Source organism: Lissotriton helveticus, chromosome 7 (assembly GCF_964261635.1).
Source record: "Lissotriton helveticus chromosome 7, aLisHel1.1, whole genome shotgun sequence".
Lineage (NCBI taxonomy): Eukaryota > Metazoa > Chordata > Amphibia > Caudata > Salamandridae > Lissotriton > Lissotriton helveticus.
The window spans coordinates 1,546,330,174-1,546,351,984 of record NC_136068.1 but is presented as its reverse complement, the minus strand read 5'-3'; the positions used below and the strand labels follow the sequence as shown (position 1 = coordinate 1,546,351,984).

At 44.9% G+C, this 21,811-nt stretch overlaps 1 protein-coding gene across 8 annotated transcripts in view; it reads left to right on the top strand.

The window, feature by feature from the left end:
* The first annotated feature begins 1,248 nt into the window (after positions 1-1,248).
* CNOT3 (CCR4-NOT transcription complex subunit 3) overlaps positions 1,249-21,811 on the top strand; it is a 1,075,180-nt gene continuing 1,054,617 nt past the window's right edge. For 7 of the 8 annotated variants that reach the window (XM_078655002.1, XM_078654999.1, XM_078655001.1 and 4 more), the window contains exon 1: positions 1,264-1,481. The gene's annotated coding sequence lies outside the window, so the exon portion shown is untranslated. Of the gene's footprint in view, positions 1,482-21,811 lie in introns of all 8 variants that reach the window. The other variant, XM_078655004.1, reaches the window with a different exon arrangement.

Here is a 21,811-nt window from a genome sequence, read left to right as displayed (position 1 = left end):
ATATATAAATCACTGAACAATTGTAACGCCGATATATATATATATATATATATATATATATATATATATATATATAAATTTTTTTCTACATCGGTAAACATTCCATTCGAATCCAGAGATTATTCTTTCGAAATGTTTTAAAATGCTATGCATAATGCAGTTAATAAAGGGTCCAGATGGGAATCGCACCTCAAGAAACTCCACGGAAACTGTAATGTGGAATTGTAAACAAAGATTAGACAGAGACAAGGGACTGGGTATGTCAAACAATTAATAAACACAGAAAATGGACCTGCACTAGAATAGCTCGTTGGAATAGAAAACAAAAAACAGCAGAAAGACACTTAGAACGCGAAAGAAACTGTAGTCTAACGAAAAACCATTAAAACGAGTTTTGTAATATACTGGCAAGGTTGTGGCTGGGGTCCGATTTTGCAAGATATGTTTCCTGAGTTAAAAAAAACACCAATATTAATTAATTAGAAGTAATTAAGGGTACAATTTCTTAGTGTCCAAGATGAGCACAATTCTAGCAAACAGACTATACACAAATGTACCACATTTTCATTAATAAAAGTGCCTCCAAATATCCTTAGAGAACACATACTTGTAGTTCAGAGAATAAACAATTTAACTAAATACTACTAGCACTCTATTACAAGATGGCATCCGTGAAGGTACGTGCATTGTGGCCTTGCTGTCATTGTTTCCGGTCTCTAATCTATCGGGGTCAAATCAGCTCAAGATAAATCCTTGGACGAGAAGAGCGGCAACAAATACTAGCTAATTGTTTAACCCAATAACAATAAAGCGCAATTTTGACAGGCGGGAGATTTGACCAACAGTATAGCTGAACGTTCATGAATCAACACGCCCTTATGTCATTTATGTATTTTTTTCGCTCTGCTAAATGGGGGGCCCGCACAGTATACCTTTCATGACAGATGTGTCTTTTAACCTATCAGCGCGACCTGCCAATTTTGACTCAGCGCACTGGACGGCCCGTTTGTCAACCACATGTACTCGAACTTTGATTGGCGCACTCCGCTACTGACTGGCGACACTTTTTCCAATCGTGTCTACAGCGGGCACCGTTTCACCTATGTGGTGCAGGAAAAGGTCTTGAGAGGCCGATCTTGCTATCATCGTCCAATGGTTTCAGCCGTCTCCTTCTTTGATTGACCTGTTTATCCACCAATAAAATTCTCGAACACGTGTGCTTTGAGGAAGGGGCGTGTCGCCGTCAGTGAGAGAGAGAAAGGCAGAGAGAGAGAGAGAGAGAGAGCTCAGCCGCCATCTTGGATCCAGCGAGCTCTAAACGGAGAGCGGAAGAGGCAGTAAAGAGAGACGGGCGCTCCCCGCCCCCACTAGAGCCATAATAACACAGCATGAGAGGCCAGCCCCGACTTTGGGGGGCACAGAGCGAGAGGGAATAAAACACACTGCACCCCCCCAGCGGCTGAACCTGCAAGCGGCGGGGGGTGAGCAGTTCTTTGGAAATTATGAAGGAGGGTGGTGGGTAGAGAGAGAGAAGGGGTTGGGGGCATAATGCGGGGGTTGGGATAGGGAGGGGGAGGTCATGATAAGGTATAGGGTGACAACAGTTGGGATGGCCACAGGTGGGGAAAGGAGGGTAGGGTGAGTTGATGGGAATATGGCCTGGCGGAGGGCTTCCAACCATAAAGAACGGGCGGAATTAACTGGCAGCAGATACTTGATGGCGTTGTGTGGATGTCCTTCAGCGGGCCATGATGCGATGTGGAAGTGTTAAGTGAATTGGTTAGATGGGTAACGGACGGCATAAACAAACACGAGTGTAGTGCTGATGTGAACACGAATAACTTTAGAAAAGAAGACTGGAATGAACCCACTGACAAGCTGCCAAAGTAGGACGTGGGTCGGGGCGATCTTGTGGTCTTCAAGAGTAAACAAATGGGTGACTGGGAAAAAAGAGATGTTTGTCGGAGCGGGCCATTGAACGGTAGGTTAGGAGTCATGTGCATACCTGTCCAAGTAGAGATGTTTATGTTGATGGCTTCTTATTGTGGGGTGTTCTAGGGCAAAGATGGCTTCCGGCGCAGGCCGGGACTGCTCTGGCATAGGAAGCAAGAATAACTTGTCTCGATATTGATTTAGACTGATGGCGAAGTGTCTGGAGCAGAAAATGCTGGGAACTCTCGGGATAGATAAGAATGTGGAGTATGGTACATTTTGCAGAGGGAGAGCTTTGTGTGCTTTGATGGGTGGGGAGGGTACAGGTGAGGATAAGAGAAGCAAGGATAGTGGAGTCAAGTGTTTGCATATTGACTGTAGGTGTATGCACCTGGTCTAGGGGTAAACGAGTTTGAGAAAAATGTGTGTGTGTGTATGTAATTAAGTCCTTCAGATAGTTAATCTGGGGCAAGAAGATGGGAAGTGGATAGCATTACCCTGGAAGACCTGTTCCGTTAAATCATGTGACATGGAAGACTGATGCACAGCAATTTAGGTACATGGGTATTTGTGTCAGAAAGTATTCGGGATAATAGACAAAATCTGTGTGCATTGAACATGTATGCATGCTGAGTTAATACAGAAGCAACCTGGGGCGAGAGGGAGGAGTATGGGGTGCCTCTCGTGCTTATTTTGTGTATTTATTGAAGTGTAAACCTTTTGCTGCACTTGGCCATTCACAATCTACTGTTGGAGATTTACGTATATTTCGATTACAATATAACCCAGCTGGTCATTACTTGCATTAATATGTAATTGATCGCTAATCTCGAGCTGTTCTAACTCGGACAGTTAGTTACATGCTGATTACTTCACTGTAACCCTCAAACTTTCACCTTCTGTCCGTGGTATTCATTTATAGTATTTGTCAGTTAAGATTGACATGACTGTACTTGGATATAGAAGGACATTTTTGAAATATGTCTTATCTCGCCAAAGAGTATAATCTTCCTAGTACTTTTAGTGCTTTGACTTCTAATATTGACTTCTGTGATCCGCAGTTTGGTGTGGGATTGTCCTATGATAAGGAGATTTTCTTGACTGGTGGTTATTGAGATAACCAATGTTTTTTCATGTTGTGTCATTTTATTTGTACGGTTTATAAAGCCAGTGTTTAGGCGTCCGACATCAACGACTCATCTTTTAAATTCTGAATCATCCTTTCAATATCTGCTTATTATTACTACTACTAGATTTGCTCCCTGCGTAGAGGCTGTGTTTTTGACATCTCAATCATCATTATCCAAATAGGGATGATGGAGGTGGTGGGGCAGACATACATGGCCAAAACTGCCCTTCATATGTACATGAGTCAGAGCCTCTTTCTAGGAATGAAAATATCTGTTTAAGATAGCTTGTTGATTTAATCTTCAACCCCCAGTAAATAATCTGTTCGTGAATTACACGTGATTTTCTATATTCTATTCGTTATTGCCGGTTAGACCCTTTATTTTCTGACCTAGTCTCTACTATGCTATCGGAGGGATTGTCTCTTAAGACAAATTTATGTAAACATAGACCTCTATTGTTGCATAATTCATGCTTGAGCCCTTATGCACACAACAATTATGGGCATGTCTTCTGTTGTCCAAAGGAAATATTGTTACTGTTAGTCCCCTTTAAAATGCACACACTTCAGTTCCTGAAACCGGTTTATTATATTGAGAAAATAATATTGTTGGTATTATGTTTTTGTATGGACAGTGCATGTGTTTTTCTGGCATGCAGATTGTTGTGTGCTGGTCTGCAGTGCTTTATATTAGGTCTGTCGTCCTAATTGTGACAAAAAGGTAGTGGTGAACATTTTTTTCATCTAGTATACTTCAAAGAATTGTAATTTCACTACTGTGTAATGATAAATGACTATTATCTCCATATATTCATGCCCTGATGTTTACGATCTGTGTATTACGATTCAATTGTGGGATCCTTCAGCTCGCTGTGATAAGGTGTGCGAAATGTTACTTTTCTCCGCTGTGTCATCAGTGTAAGGACCCTTTAATTCAGTAACTTTTAATTTTGTCTTCTTTAATGTAATGTATTTAAACATGTATCATAAGAATGAAAATGTTTTTATGACCTGATTTGTCACGTGCTTTTGTTACAAAAACAAACCCAGTCTGTGTTCCTTGCACGGTTTTCCAATTCAGGAACAGGTAATGACACCTGCCTGTTCATTTTTGAGAGACTTCCTGATGCCTTGTGGGCTACATGTGGTGCAACTGTTTTCGGAGTCCTGATGCATGAATTTGTGCCATGAAGCATGCCTGTAGGTGGCACCAGCAACCTGCCTTTAAAAGTTGTGCTTCGACCTTAAAACATAAAAAAAGTGATGCCATTGCCTGCCCCAATGCACAGTACAAAGCCGGCGAAATAAATGTGGTGCTTCACTTCCGAAAAAATATCTAATTTCTTTAGAGGGCTTCGTACTATTCAAAATTGCTTTTATAATGGAAGTTTTTATGTTACTTTTTAAGTTCTGTTTGCGATTCCACAGAGATTTTCATTGCAACGGAGGCCTCAGAAGTAGTATGCGGGATTAAGTATACTACCATCGGATGTATTTAATGCAGATGTGGTTGATTGAAAACTTTTTTTCTTTGGGTCTGCTTTTGCACGTTAAACGCAGATCTATCTATGTTTTAACCTCCCTATTGGTTTATGAAAGAGAAACCACCTAATGTACAGTTTAGATGTATTGGATTGTTTTGAATGTTTATCTGTAGTCTTCAGATCTCAAATGTATTCCGCGTTGTTTTTGCCTCTTTGCTTATAAAGCAGCCAAACAATTGTCTGCCACACTTTAAACAGCTTTTTGGAATCCATGACCAGTGTTGGTATGTAGCTTCAGTGATTCCACGTCCAACCAAGGGGTCGCCCCACTGTCAGACTACTGCCAGGTTTAACTGAATTATTTACAGTGAGACCAGCATCTGATTAGTGTGCTAATCAAACCGCATTCTCTATTACTTGAGTACTTTTAGATTAGAAGGTGATGGATAGGATCGACTCCTCTTTCCTTCTCTATGATACCTGCACTTTTTAATTGGTTATACCTCCAGTTTAATACATGCTCCAAGATACCACAGCAGCAGTGTAAGACTATCTACCCACTTCCGTGACTTAGCAATGGCAATGTTGCACCTATGGCTCCCAACACGTTTTAAAAACAGTACTGTAGATTTAAGACTAAGTAAGAAAGTAAATACTAAAAGCTCACATGTTTAAATAGGGAAAAATAGATAACTAGATCGAGGACTATATAAGCCTACTGACCTATACCAAATGCATATTTGGGTCTGTGATCTCAAGGAATACTAGAAGTAGGGGCCCACACCTTTATCTAAAGCTACCTTTTTGCATTCTTTTTATGCATTAAGACTTTAGTGCATCAATAAAGTCAATATTAACCATGTGCATCTTTAAAGTCCGGGGTTATTCTCTGAGTATTAAAGCACTTTAGTATGATCTGCTGATTGTGATTACATACGCTACCTAAAATGTATTTTGAAGGTAAGCTTGAGCTTTAGGCTATTGTAGTTCCCCAATTAATATTAAATAACAATATAAGGCATTTAATGTATGACCTGTACCAATGATCTGCCAAGATTTGATCAATTAGGAGCACCGTTTTTTGGCACACATTGTTGATTCCGAGCTTAAGAATGAATGAGTTTATATGCAAATTGACATTTCTAGGGAGATCGTGTGTGGTAAAGGGATGTTTAACCACATTCCTCTGAATATAGACCATGAGTTAGCATTTGCCATGGGCAGTGATTTAAATGTGTGCTCGTTCAGATTCCATCTCGGAGTTTGAAGGTTTTTTTGTTTGTTGTTGTGTGTGTGTGTGTGTTTTTTTTTTCCTTTGGACCTTTTGCCCTTTCAAGTCTGACTGTTCAACTTGATTGCGAACTTGGGAATGAATGTTTCTTTGTTTACTCTTCTTGAAAGTGCAGCACAGTCGTTGTGAGCAGTTCTGCCCAAGAGTACTTATTGGGCTTGAAATGATTATGCTTTCTTTTTTTCCCTTCATTTTTGCAGATCCAATATTTTAGTATTGTGGAAAGAAATGCTGTTTGTTATTACATCATGTCTCTTTGTGTGGTCTGCTAGAGCTCTGTCTGAAAATACATTTCAGGGATCAGAGTCCCCCAATCCCCTTGCTCTGAGCCAAGAGCTGTCCAGTTTCTGTGTTTACTATATAACATAACACGTTTTAAGGCTGCAGCCTTCCAGACAGGACAGCTGTCTGGTATTCCTTCCGATTGATCACCATTGGCCTTGTGGTTTGTAAACACAAAAGAGGGATGCTGTTCCCAAAGGGAGGGGGGACCTGACCACACAAGGGGAGGGTATCGTGCTGCATCATAGGGCGCTCCTCATCCAGCTGGTGCTGCAATGCTCGACGGGCCACTCAATGGGTGCTTTTTAGCGGAGGTATTTTGATGAAGCCGTGTTGTGAGTGCAAGTGAGTGTATGGGTGTAGGGTGGTGCTCCAGTGAATTAAGAGTCTAGGAGGGACCCAAGAGGGATTTAATTGAATTGGTTCCCTTGACGCAGTAAAAACAGTGGGGCTATCTGTAGTAATAATGTACTGAGAGCTCAAAAGGTCAACATGTTTCATGCCTCGATGTTAGGAAGTTCAATGGCATTTCTTCAGGACCCAGGTAACTGTACCTAGCCTACCATGGATAGGGACCAATGGATACGTGCAGGGAACCAATCAAAATTAATTTACCTGCTACAGTGCAAGAAGAAGAAGAAGAATCCAACCCTTCAGAAGAGATAAAGAAACCCCTTCGACTTAGGGAAGGGAGACTTAGGGAAGGGAGAGGACTGCCTCTGGCTGCAGGAAACCAAGTGAACCACACTCTGTGTTCGCCGGGACCTCTCCATCTCTGCTGACCAGTAGGTCGCTTTGAGTCCCGCAGCAAGGCTTGGCCCTGTGCATTTGTTAAGGGAACCACCCTACAGCCATATCCCCTCACATGCACTCACCATACGGTGAGATAAAAAGATCTCTGCTAAAGAGACCCCATTGAGGGGCCAGTCGAGCATTGGAGTGGTGTGGCTCACTGGTTAGAGGCGGCAGACCCGGAAGCAGAGAACGGCCCGGGACCAGGGTTCAATTCCCGACGCGGCAGGGTCGTGGACCAGGGTCAGCAGACTCGATAATTGTCGCCTCAGTGCCTAATCTAACCAGGGATCACACTCGGCAACTCTGGGCATTAGCTTGTCTCATCTCTACAACGGCCCCCCACATTTGCCGGGGATGCCTGGTTTCACCTTGGAGATACCCAGTAGGGACCATCTCACAGGGATAGCCAGGACGGGTTCCCCAGCGGTCTACAGCGCCAGGACGCCTCAGGGCAGCAGTGCGCTTTACAAGACACATACATTACATTACATTACATTGCAGCGCTGGCTCGACGAGGAGTGTCCTATGATGAAGCATGGCACCCCCTTGGGTATGTGAGGGCATTCAGATCTGATAATCGGGATTCCCTACCAGAGTCCTTCGGTTCAGTTTGCTGGATTCACCCTTGTGGGGTTGGGTCCCCGTGCCCCCCTTGGGAACAGCACCCCTCTTGTGTATAGCAGCGTGGGTGTTTGACCTCTCAAACAGATCCATGTCCCTCTTTTGATTATTTGTTTGTGGTTTGTACAACACATTTTCTGGCTTTCCGTTTGCTGACTTTTTTTTACTTCAGGCTCCCCAGGTTCAGTTTGTCCCTCCTGTTTCCTAAACCAATGTCTGCTGTATTTTCCCACAAACTCCTTTCTGTAAACTGGCTTTTAAATCTTGTTCTTATCTGGTCACATTTGCTGTGCATTCAAAGACTGAGGTCAAATGTCAGGTGCTGTCGTCTGAGGGCACTTTTTTTTCTTTCTCTGACTTCAAAGTGAAGATTTATCTGTCAATCTTGGTGAGGTTTTTTCTGGCACACAACAACATTTAAATGAAAGGTTTAAGTATTTCAGAATTTATCCGATTAAGGGGACACAAATGAAGCACATTTTTTGTTATTTGTTTTAGTTTGTTGGAAACCACTTAATATGATCAAAATAAATCTTGACACTAGGTGATGCAATTTCCACACATTTTCGTTTGTGAACTGTATAGTTTTATTAGTAAAACTGTATGTCTGTGCAAGTGTAATGGTAATTTCAATTGAAAATGTGTTTTCTGTAGTGGCAGTGCACTACCATATCATGCATACTCCGCTCTGTCCCACTCCACTCTATGCTACTTCACGCTGCTAGACTCTATGCCAATGCACTCTTTTCTACACTGCCCTCTTTACCACTCCATTCCACCCCAATCTACTCAGCCCAACCTCACACTATGCCACACTGCAACACTGCACTCTACTCCAGTACTCTACGCCAGTGCATGCACTTTACTCTAACACTCAACTCTATGCCCATGCACTTTAAGCCAATCCACTGTACGCCACTCTAATCTACTGTACACCACTGCACTGTATGCTGTTGCACTCTACACCACTTTATGCCATTACACTCTATCCCACTCTACCCTGCACCACTCCACTCCTAGCCACTGCACTCTACTCTGAAACAAGCTACGCCACTGCACTTTATGCTGCTCTACTCTGCGCCACTCTGACACTGCACTCTATGCCACCCTGACACTGCACTCTATGCCACCCTTAACACCTGCACTAAGCCAATGAATGCGCTCTACACAACTGCATTCTGTCATTGCACTCCATGCTGCTTTGCATCATTACTCTACACCACTGCACGCTGACACTACTCTGCAACAATGCGCTCTGGGCACTCAACATTACGCCACTCTATTCTGCACTGCTCCACTCTTCGCTTCTTCATATAATGCCACTGCACTTTTCTGCACTATGTTCTACTCTGCACCACTCTATACCAGTGAACTCTGCCACTTGACTCTACTTTGCACGCATTAATTCACTGTATGCCACTCAACTCTACTGTTCACTGCCCCCTTCGTCTCTGAACCCTATGTCGCTGCACTATACTCTGTGCAGCTGCACTCAATGCCACTGTACTCAATAAAACTCTACGCCAGTGCACTCTACAGCAGTCCACTGTACCCTATGCCACTCGAGAGTATACCACTCTACGCGACTCCACACTATGCTACTCCAATACACAATGCACTCTGCCACTCCAGTGTACAACATTCTACTCCACTCTTCGCCATTCTATTCTGCAACATTCTACTCCTCTTCGCCATTCCATTCTACAACATTCTACTCAACTCTTCGCCATTCCACTCTACAACATCCAACTCTTTTCCATTCCACTCTACAACACTACATGCGACTCATCTACGCCACTAACATTTAGTCATGCCCGCCTGCAGCCACCCTGGAGTCAAACATGGCTAAAACACACTGACAAAGCCAATAGCTCTTGCATAGGTGAGACCAACCAATCAAAGTACTTGTAAAGCGTGCTACTTACCCGTGAAGGTCTCAAGGTGCTGAGGGGAGGGGGTGTCGCTACCGCTTGAAGAGCCAGGTCTTGAGGAGTCTTCGGAAGGCGAGCAGGTCCTGGGTCTGCCGTAGGTGGGTAGTTAGGGTGTTCCAGGTCTTGGCGGCGAGTTAGAAGGATCTGCCGCCGGAGGTTGTTCGTTGGATGTGGGGGACAGTGGCGAGAGCGCGGCTGGCGGGTGGGGGTGTAGAAGCTGAGTCTGCTATTAAGGTAGGCTGGTCCGGCGTTGTGGAATGCTTTGTGTGCCAGGGTGAGGAGCTTGAAGGTGATCCTCTTGTCTACAGGGAGCCAGTGTAGGTCTTTCAGGTGGGGGTGATGTGGCTGCGGTGGGGGACGTTGACGATCAGTCGGGCGAAGGCGTTTTGGATGCGTTGTAGTCGTCGTAGGTGTTTGGGTGGGATTCTTGCGTAGAGTGCGTTGCCGTAGTCCAGTCTGCTGCTGACTAGGGCCTGTGTCACCGTTCCTTTTGTTTCGGTCGGGATCCATTTGTAGATCCTGCGGAGCATGCGGAGGGTGTTGTAGCAGGAGGAGACGGCGCCGACCTGTTTAGACATGGAGAGGGAGGAGTCGAGGATGAATCCCAGGTTGCATGCATGGTCGGTGGGTGTCTGTGCTGTTCCCAGTCTGGTTGGCCACCACGAGTCGTCCCAGGCTGAGGGGGTGGATCCGAGGAGTACCTGGGACGGGTCTAAGATGTTGTTGTCTTCCAGGTGGCGGGCCAGTTGCATGTTGACGATTTTCTCGATGACCTTCGCCGGGAACGGGAGCAGGGAGATGGGCCAGAAGTTCTTGAGGTCCTTGGGGTCTGCCTTAGGCTGCCTGAGGTGGGCGTTGATTTCGGCGTGTTTCCAGCTTTCCGGGAATGTCGCTGTTTCGAAGGAGATGTTGATGACCTTCCGTATTTGGGGTGCGATGGCAGAGTATGCTTTGTTGAATACGTGGTGTGGGCACAGGTCTGGCGGAGATCCTGAGTGGATGGAGTTCATGGCCTCGCGTGTCTCGTCGTCGTTGGACCAGGATTTCAGGCGTTTGGTGCTTGTGGTGTTAACAGGGGAGGAGGGGTCTGGCGTAGTCTGGACGGTCATGATGTTGAAGCTGTAATGGATGTCAGCGATCTTGCGGTGGAAGAAGATAGCTAGTGAGTCGCACAGATCATGTGAGGGCGGTATGTCGTTGGCGCTGGGGTTGGAGAGTTCCTTTACGATGCTGAAGAGCCCTTTGCTGTCGTGTGCATTGTTGTCCAAGCGGTCTTTAAAGGAGGAGCTCTTGGCTAATCTGATGAGGTGGTTATGTCTGCGGGTGGCGTCCTTGTGGGCTGAGTGGTTATCCGGAGTGCGTTTGTGGAGCCATATCTTCTCCAGTTTCTGGCATGCACGTTTGGAGGCCTGCAGCTCGTTGGTGAACCAGGTGGCTCTCTTGCTGGCGTGGATGTTGGAGGGTTTCTTGAGTGGGGCGAGGGTGTTGGCGCAGTTGTCAATCCACTGTCTGAGGTTGTGGGCTGCGCTGTCTGGGTTGGTAAGGTAGGTGGGTGGGTTTTGGGCGAGGGTGTAGATCAGCTGGTCTTCGGTGACTTTGCTCCAGCAGCGGCGAGGTAGCTGTTGGGTGTGTGGTGCGTGGTTGGTTTGTTGAAGGTGAAATGGATGCAGTGGTGGTGGGTCCAGTGGAGTTCGGTGGTGTGGTTGAAGGCGACGTGGGTGCCTGTGAAGAAGATGGGGTCCAGCGTGTGGCTGGCGGCGTGGGTGGGTGCGGTGACGAGTTGTCTGAGGCCGAGGTTGTCGATCAGGGTGGTGGAGTTGGCGTTGTTGTTGTTCTCGAGGTGGAAATTCAGGTCCTCGAGAGAATGTAGTCTGTGGAGGTGAGTGCGTGGGTGCTGGCGAGGTCGGCGATGGAGTCGCTGAATTGAGCAAGGGGTCCGGGTGGCCTGTAGAGGAGTGTTCCTCTGAGGGTGGTGTTGGGGTCGGTGTGGATCCGGAAGTGCAGGTGTTCGGCGTTGTTGAGGGTGTTGTCTGCGTGGGTGGTGACCTTAAGGGTGGACTTGTGGACGATGGCTATTCCTCCTCCGATTCCATTGGCGCGATCCCTGCGGGTGATCTTGTAGCCGTCCGGGATGGCTTAGGAGATATCGGGCGCCAAGGAGTCGTTCCACCAGGTCTCGGTCAGGAAGGCCACGTCTGGGGCGGAGGTGTCGAGCAGATCCCAGAGCTCGATGGCATGTTTGCGTGCGGAGCCGGTGTTGAGGAGTACGCAGCGGAGGTGGTTGGGTCCAGTCCTTGGGCTTTTGGTGGTTCTGTCGCTGGTGAAGCTGCAGGTGTGGCAGGAGAAAGGTCCGTGAGTCCGTTTCGGGGCGGCTTGGAAGCCGGTGCCGTTTCGGCCGGCGTTGAGTGCGTGGAGGGTGCTGGCGTCGTAGCGGAGTCTGGTTTTGTGGCGTTCGCGGGGTCCAGGGGTTCTGGCACTGGGCGCGGTCCAGGCATAGACGGGCGCAGACGTGCTTGCCTTTGGCGCGCCAGTGGTGTGCCCGCTGCGTACGTCCGCTGCACGGCCTCCATAAGAGGGGGATCGGGAGGTCGGAGCAGCTGGGAAGCTGGAGCGGGTGGCCAATGGGGAGCAGGGGGCCGCCGCCGCAGGGACGCAGCGGTGGGAAAGGACCGGGGAAACGCCGGGAACCAGCGGGTGGCAGGAAGCAGGACACGAGGCAGCTGGCGGCCGTGTGGTGGCATGGGGAGCGACCTGCCTGCAAGCAGGGTCAAAGGTCGCTCCTACGCCACTGCACGGCCTCCTAATCGTGCCTCATCTTCTTTATTCTTAGACCTTTATTTGGTTTCCCTTCAATAAGCACATTTCTTTTAAGGACCTCTGCTTCTGTCCTCAAGCTTTTCATGGCACTGGTTCCACCTAAGCCATCCACATCATACGCAGTGGGGACCGCACCATTAGGGTGTGGGAACGCCTCCCCACTGTTTTCTAGCAGTGCGAGTAGCAGAAAATAAAATGGTATTTGAAATACCATTTTATTTTCTGCTTCTCTCGCTGTGAGAAAGCAGAAACACAAATTCACCCTAAAACAGATTTGTTTGTTAAGGGGGAAAGACAAGAGGAGGAAGGAAGAAACACACAACGTTTTGGATTTAATCCTAAATATTCATTATTTTTAGAACATCCGTCATATGGCATTGGTGTACATAAAAATGTATATAAAAATGGGTTGTCCAAAACAAAGTTAACAAAAATATACAAACAACAGATACGTGCTTAGGTGAATAATGGTGACATGTGATGTTGACTGTGTGTCAATATAAACATATATAAAAACAATTCGATATCAGTCCAGAATTCAAAATCAATTAGTTTCAACAAATACATCTGTTATCTCTTATTGCGGTTGAAACTCGGTATGGACTGATGGGAATCACAACGTCGACGTTTCGACCCTATAAAATGGTGCTGGCTTTATCGCAACCGATTCGGGTCTTCATCTGGACTAAAAGGCAGGTGGACAACCTGTTGACATTGATGTCCTACGTCGATTTCTTTTTGGACGAGGGTGGGGGGGATGTGTCAGCCGACACCATCCACAATCTGAGGTTCAATCACGGAATCTTAAGCAATAATTGCGTGAAATTCCTCCACCAGCTGGTGGAGAAATGGGGATATGTCGTAAAGTGCCGCAGTGCGATCACTTCAGAGCGGATCGAGGAACGTCTCTCTCCTTCGTGTTCGGGCTATCAATGCGTGATTGATAGCCCGAACACGAAGGAGAGAGACGTTCCTCGATCCGCTCTGAAGTGATCGCACTGCGGCACTTTACGACATATCCCCATTTCTCCACCAGCTGGTGGAGGAATTTCACGCAATTATTGCTTAAGATTCCGTGATTGAACCTCAGATTGTGGATGGTGTCGGCTGACTCATCCTCCCGCCCTCCTCCAAAAATAAATGGACGTAGGACATCAATTTCAGCAGGTTGTCCACCTGCCTTTTAGTCCTGATGAAGACCCGAATCGGTTGCGATAAAGCCAGCACCATTTTATAGGGTAGAAACGTCGGCGTTGTAATTCCCATCAGTCCATACCGAGTTTCAACCGCAAGAAGAGATAACAGATGTATTCGTTGAAACTAATTGATTTTGAATTGTGGACTGATCTCGAATTGTTTTTATATATGTTAATATTGACACACAGTCAACATCACTTGTCACCATTATTCACCTAAGCACGTATCTGTTATTTGTATATTTTTGTTAACTTTGTTTTGGACAACCCATTTTTATATACATTTTCATGTACACCAATGCCATATGACGGATGTTCTAAAAATAATGAATAGTTAGGATTAAATCCAAAACCGTGTGTGTTTCTTCCTTCCTCCTCTTGTCTTTCCCCCTTAATAAACACATCTGTTTTTAAGGTGAATTTGTGTATCTAAAATAATTCGTGAGATACATTGATAGTTTTGCTTACCATTTAGGTCTACAAAGAAATTGTCTTTTCTCCCGACAGAACCACTATTGTATGTACAATCTTGGAACCCAGGTTCTGAGGGTCATTGGGCCACCCCATTATAACTAATGGTGAGAAAGCAGAAGGCAGGGATATGCTTGTTTGGCGGTGGGTGGAAGGGTTTGCCTGGTTGGGGGCGGGTGGGCAGGTCGCGGAGGAGTGGATTGCACCATTCTGAGTGCCCTGACTGTTTGGTCGGTCCTGGGGGCGACCAAAGCAGTCATGCGCGCTCTACATTTTTTCTATGTAGGCTGCATGCAGCCTAAATAGAGAAAATAGCCTACCTACAGGTGCCCGGCTGGGCACCGTCCAGGACTCCCAACCAATCACAACGCTGCCATTGCAGCGTGATTGTATTGCAGCAGAAGCGGCGCGAAGCCGGCCCAGGAGCAGAGACGGCGCGGAACAGGATCGGGCAGCTAGGGTAAGTTTATTTATTTATTTATTTATTTATTTATTTAATATAATATACCGCCCCCTCTACGCACGAGTCTGGCTCCTAGTCAGGAGTATGATTAAGCTCCTAGCTGTGGTGGCGAGACCTGGTATGCGCGCTGTGAACAGCGCCAGCTGTGCTGTCACCAGAACCTCAGAGAACGGCATTGTTAATGCCCTGCTTATGGGTCAGCAGCAACCCCAGCTGAGCAGCATTTTGCCTCACAGTCACCAGTGAGTACCGCTCCCTTGAGAAAGCCCATGTTTTCCTACAGTAACCTTGTTTACATTCTTAAAACGTAGAATTTGACTCGTGGCTTCACATGAGATTTTTAATACCACTGTTTTCAAATGCTTCACTTAGTGCGTCACGAAGCCTGTAAATGCCAAAAGTGCACATTGCGCCGCTGTGCTGTTTCCTCTTGACACACACAAGGAAACATCCACTATGTAGCTCAGAGAGAAGCTAGTTAAACAAAATAGACAGGATGGGAGATGGGGTGAGTAACACGTGCTCCTACTCTGTGTCCTCAATGGAAGTGACTCGCACAGTGAGACAGGAGGTGACCTCCGTTTACGAATAGAAAGAAATACGGACGACGGTGCTTATCTCAGGAGTACTGACACAGGGCTGTCCACCTTGGTGTTATATTTGTGCTGGATGAGTGCACCTCATCTTAAGGCCTCAAGAGGGAAAGAGGATGGCATGTGGGCTGAGCAGGGTACCTGCAACAAGGGAGTTGTAAAATACCAGCAATAACAATGCCATATGCAAAGTTCTCTCTGTATACACACAATCATAAAAAACATGAACTGCCTCTAAACAGATAAACAGCAATTATATGCACAACTCAGCAGTCTAAGCCTGAAAGGGTGATGGATGTTCTTGGGTTTAGGTCACGAGTAAGAAAAACAGGTCATGCAGAGGTTCTTGCTGGTGAGGCTTTTGTGTATGTAAAATGCGAACCAAACTACAAACATTTATAGTGAGCGAGTTGCTGAAGATCATGCAATTGACATCAGTGGGGCCGTCTGGAATCCAAACCCAAGAATTATGCTTCCAAAATCAGCGTTTCCCCTGGAGTCTAGACCACACCTCAGCCCAGACAGCGTTTGCCCTCTGCTTGAAGACTTACTTCTGGCCACATTTCAATTTTCCCAAGTCAGCAAATAGCACAGCTCTCTGTGGATTCTGAAATACAGTGCAAGGAGTAACCTTTCTTCCGCCTAGTGAGATAGTGTTACAGACCCTCTTGGTCGCCCGTTGTAAAGTGACAACGTTACACGCCCCCACTGCCCGCCAGGTTGCAAGATACTGCTAAGCACAAGAAAACAAACCACGTGTTATGTGTTTCATTGAATTCACATGCTCAATGTTTAAATTGGAGCAGAGATGTTTTTCTCATCAACAAAACGTCACCTGGGAAAAAGGGAAAAATAGTCAGAGATGAACTAATCTGATTTGAGACAACCACTGACAACTGTGTGTTGTATTAAACGGGCACACTGCCGACTCGTTTTCTGTTTGAAAGGCATTAGTGTGTAATATAGCCTAAAGGCGCCCTTGTAGTTAATATCTGTATTGAATATTGTGCAAAACCTGGGAAGTGTTGTTTGAAATCAGTGGCGTAGCAAGGATGTCTTGAGCCTCAGTAAATGTAGTGAAAATGAATACGCTTCCTCAGGTAAAGTCACCGAAACAAACAGCATGACTAGCTTTGCTCTGGGCATTATTTTTTATAAATCTAAAATAATTTGAGACACAGTCCCAGTCCATATTAACAAGTTAAGCAGTTCATGCTTTTTTTAATAAAACTGTCTTTACCTGATATTTCGCTGGCTGAGACGGCCCGCATATCCCTGATTTAAATGTGCAAGCTGTTCGTCGGCATGTACATTTAAGCACCAGTTTTTTTCTGGGCACAATTTGTTTTATTTTTGAGAAGCTAACATCCCACCCTGAAAGTATGATAAATGCACGAAATGGACCTAGAATTGCTTTATTTACCTTCCTCCTTTCTCAAATTTGCTTGAAAATGCACCATTTGGTCACTCTTTTTTCCCCCAAAATTACACTAGGTGGTTCGGGCTCGCTCGCTCGCCACAGTGCAGTACGGCAATTGTTTTACGCCAACCACTTTCAAATGTCACTAGCCACAACTGATCATACGCGTGTATGTTCTTACACAGCAAGCTCTTTTTGGTTCAGCAAGTTGAGCGTAGGAGGGTGAGCCACATTTTAGCCTGGACATCCGCTTTGGAATGAGCTTCCTCCTTAATCCTCGTTAAGAAATTTTGTTTTAGCTTTCTGACAAAAATGAAAACTTTTTTTAGTTAGGCTAATTCCAATAGTTTCACTCTTTGTTCCTTCTACTTACTGGCAAGATACCCCTCTAGTGTAACCGCATGCGCTACAAAACTCCCTAGAAATCAGGCGTTTAAGCAGCTGTATAGACTGGGTATTAGCATTATTCAACTGTTTATGAACTTTAGAATTCTGTCAATGTATGTCAGAATGTCACGCCCCTAATGTTTCTTCTTTGTCTTCAGCCATCTGTAGTGTATGTCAAAACAGCTCTGAAAATATCAGTTGAAAATTTTAAGCTTGCGTGAAGCACCTCTGACAACATTTTGTTGGTTGTTATTTTGTTATATCCTGGCAATCTCTGTGGTCTGTTAAGGTGGGATATTGAGAAGCAGAACATGGCTCTGTGTTTTAGTCTTTACTAACTAAATGATCCATTTTCTCCTCCAGCTTTTTTTTTCTGTCTCTCATTAGTAGGGCAGTTGTTCTTTAGAATATCCCCTCACCAGCATATGATTTTTAGGTCTCGGCACTAGATTACGCGTGCGCTGTCTCGAAGAGACGTGTTGATGATGATTAACTTTTTTGTTTATTGTTATTTACAACCTATACAAAGTACGAAAGTGCGAATAAAGCAATCATTATAATAAGTAAAATGATCTCAATTGACATGAGTACATAAAATATGAACAGTTCTTCAAATACATGCAACGCGTGCTATGCGCACTCAAAAGAGTAAATAAACAGTACAACACAGTTTCTGTACACGAATGAAGACGATGATGACCTTAGTTTGTAATGTTCGCTTTTAATGAAGTGTTTCTGAACAAGCCAGCCAACACGTGTTTCATCAGTGGGTTGTAAAACCATAGACTTCTTCAGGGCTGCTGCAAGCAAAGTGGATGCTTAGACCTTTGAAACGGTGATCATTCTGACTGCGTTGCTGTGCGGCGTGGGGGAGTGACCTACCCAAATCAGGGTCAAGGGTCCTTCATTTTGTTCTGTTATGCCCTTCAGTTTCTGAACACCCGTCTTATCTGAACAGGAGATGCAATTTACTGCAATAATATCCCAGTCATGCTGCTATTCAGCATGGCTAAAAGACCTTGACGACGCAAGTAGCTCTAAGATTGCCGAGACCTATTGGCTTTACTAATGCTTGATCTTTATTTTGGGAGCGTTGGGTTTCTTTTTTGGTCTGCACAGTCATTAGAGCGTAGCATTTCAGGATTGATTGAAGTTAGGTTCTGCACGCCCGTCAGGGGTAGTTAGTAAGTGTTGTATAAATGCAATTATATTGTATCAGAGTGAGTTCAATTCCAAGGCCCACATTTTTCTGCAGAAAAGAAATCTTTATACTATGAAGATTTACAATTTTTTTCGGGCAGATTTTGTAATGTTCAACATTTACAGCAAAATGTTTCTAAAATACAAGCAAAGTCGAATTTCTAAACATACATCAAAAATGGAGGAGGATTAACCAGAGCCAATGAGAGAGAACGGAAGCAGTAGCTGTAGAAGTAGGAAAGCACATCTGCTGGCATCGACTGGCTGACTAGGTACCAACTTATTTTAATAGTTGCTCAGGCGTGGTGCTTGCCAGAATGACAAGTGGGTCACTGCTTACAGCGTTTTGCTTGGAATCCACCCAGTGTTTCTAGAACTTAATTTTTGCTTTTCATGAGCTCACTCATTTTGAACTAATCACAATAAAGGTAATGCTTTCCAATTTTACTAGCGATCAGAATTCAAAGCAACAGACATGTTTTTTTTTTTTGCTGTTTTTTTTAAAGAGGGCTCTCTCTATTTGCCCATCTAACTACAACTCTTCGCGGTTCATTTTATTTCACCTGCATTTTTTTAAAAACATTTTCTAAAAGATTAATTTGCAAATGTTGGTGAAAGAATAGGGAAGATAACCATGGACGTACACAATGTAGAGAATGAGTGTCCGAACCCTCTACACTGAATATTTTTAATCTTACTTTAATGACTGTGTGAGATTTCACATTCATAAGGGCCTAATACCCACTCAGAAAAAGTAAATGATAAGTTATGCACCTTCTACGAAGGTGCACTTGCTTTTTTATGGGGGGGGTTGCGGGGGTCGAGGTTAGAATCTTGCTATGAGTCTAGCCCATCTGTTATCACATCTGCTACATCCATACCTTGAGTGGTTGCTTATCCCCTTTCTGCCCCAAACCACCACCAACTTGACAGATCCCCAATTTTCTCTCCGCTGCAAACTAGCCACCTCGCTACAATTGGGTAGTTTGTTACTTGAGTTACAAGTGTCTACCTCTGGGTATATCGAGGTCTGCGAGTAGCATCCTACTATAGTTTGGTGCTTTACTTCCTGAATCTTCTGCAGAGCAGTCACATTAACGCCTGTTCAGCTTTTATTGTTTTTGAAATGGATCATGGCACTAAGAGAATCCGTTCAAGTACATCTTGTTGATCAGCTCCCTTTCAATCTAGCATAGAAAAGGCTATTCCACCGTAATGCCTTCTTTGTTCGAGACGGGTTGCTGTATAAAATAGTCTATACTATAGTATTTTGAGGCCGGAACAGCCAATTTCTTTGGTAGTTTCTCCAATGACAAACCGATTTCTGTGCTAGGAAACAATTTCCTTGGCTAGAGACTAACTTCTAGGATGTAAAAGAAAGCTGCCAGAAGTAGCTGGTCACCCATGTGGTGCTGTAGATAATGCCTTGTAAGTGGGCAGCTGGTGTAGCAAGCTGGCTCTGTATATACTATGCCAAAGTGAGGTATAGTGTGCTCAGAGTCCAGTGGAACCTCAAAGGTAGACAGAGGTAAAGTTAGATAGCACCTCACTCTCTATTTGTGGTAGTGTGGGCGAGCAGTAAGGCAGTATCGGAGGACAGTGTTAAGCATTTGTTGTACACACTCAGTCAGCAAAAGAATTCACACACTCAAAGACTGTACTTCAGACCAATAGTTTTTGTATAAAAATATTCTTTTAGTTATTTTATTTTCTAGAACCAAGCAAGCCTGGCACAGGAAAGCAATGGATACTTCACAGCAGTAATGCAGTTTGTAAACAGTTTGAATTGTAATTACATATGCACTTTGTTATGACTTACAGTATGGTTGCAGAGAAATGCAATACTTTGTAAATACAGTACATAGACTTCAATGGGCTTTTCAATAAAAAACTAGGTAAGTTACTTTTTGGATTACTTTTCTTACTCAGAGTAGTATTCCTGGATACTACTCTGGGACATTTCCTGCAAACAGGTAAGTAAATTAGTTTTTGTTAGACGGTGTAATTTGAAAGAATTTTTTTAGGTTTTCAAACTCCACACTTAAACGTTTCCCAAGAAAAACAGTTGATGTTATCCTATGGAGGAAAATAGTGTTATCGGTTTAAAGGTAAGTATTTGGTAGTGGGAGTTGATGTTCTGGGGCTAGACTCCCCAGGGTCAGGGATGCACTCTCGTTACACCCTCAGCGGCACTAGGGCGGCCGGGTGCAGAGTGCTGAGGCCCAATGTTATCAAATGGGTGATAGGGGTGCCTCCGGTTGGTGGCTGCTGACGAGCCGGTGACTTGGTTGTGAAAGCGAAGCTCCAGGACTTTAGCTCAGGGCAAATGGGGAAACAAAGTAGTACCAAAGGTGCACCCTCAGTGGCACGCACTAGGGAGGCCGGGTGCAGGGTACTGTTTAGACGTCGTGCGCCCGTTTTTAGGTCTCGCCTGTCGATGCGCATGCGCATCGAGCAAGCGAGAGTATTGGGACTTATCCACTCTTTATCCACACTGCAAGGAATCGTGGCGATTCCTTGCAGTGCCCGTGACTTTTAAGCTCAATGCGCATGTGCATTGAGCTTAAAAGCGCGTGCACAGCCGCCCGCATTCCTCCGACACCTTTGAAGTGAAGCTTAGCTTCACTTCAAAGGCCCGGCTTCTTCACACCCACATGCCGCTCTCGCTCTCCCCGCTCCGCCCCCTCCCCTGCCCGCCGTGCATAACTCTTCTCTAGCTGTAGAACAGCTAAGCCGAATGTGCTGCATTAGGGCTGTTCGAGATGCTTTAGAACAGCTGAGTGATGCTGCGCGGACATAACTTGTTTTCTAATATTGTACATTGCATTGCTAGGGGTTCTTTTACACACAAAAAACATTCCAGCTGACAATATACCGCCTAGGTGTTGAAATTCGAAGCAGCTGCTCATTAGCTTCCGGGCATTGACCAAACCAGTTTTACTTGAATGGTCTGCCTGATGCTTGTTTTGTCCGTTCAGTTCATTTATAAAAAAATCGTCCTTTTTGTGCAAATTTAAAAATTGATTCTGAACAAAAAAGGGTGCTCATGCGGTAACTATATAGGGATAGCGGTCTGGAAGACCAGACTACGGTCGAGTGACTATTTGGTCAGAAGCTCAGGAAGTCTGCGCATAAATTGTGTACAGGCGCAGAACTAAAGCTCGCACTCGCTGCCTCGCCCCCTCTCTTTTCTCCCCAAAACAGAATTCGTCCTGAAACCATACGAAGGTTTACCAAGAACGGAAGATTGCGCTACATTTTTTGCTCACTCTACATTTAGCAGGTAGATGACAGACAATTGAAAAAAAACAACCTTGTCAAGGAATCCTGCGGAAATTAAGTTTAGAATTCAAGGAGTAAATTTACAGACATAAGTGTCTCAAGTGCTTCCGGGCTCGCTATAAAAAGTCGACTGAATACTTAATGACTTGCATCCTGTTGTTAATGAGGGTTAAATGCAAAAGCCATTTGATTGCTTTGGGAGTTCGTACGTTTCTCACCCCCCACGCAGAAAATAAATTCCATTTTATTGTGTACTTCGTTATGGTGCTTAAAGTGTGGTTTGCAAAAGACGGGGACTACGAGTTTTGGTTTTATTTAATGCCGGTTTGCTATGTTAGTGTATTTGTAAACCAGTCGTTGCCGTGAAATCTGCCATTCAAAATACCAACTAGATTTTGCAAACGTTTCTTTTATGATCAATTCAGACCGCAGTCCATTTTGAAATCTCAGTGTTTTACCTATAAACGATTTTAGACAACTAATTTTAAAAAAGATGTTTAATAGGCGTTTTGCCAGT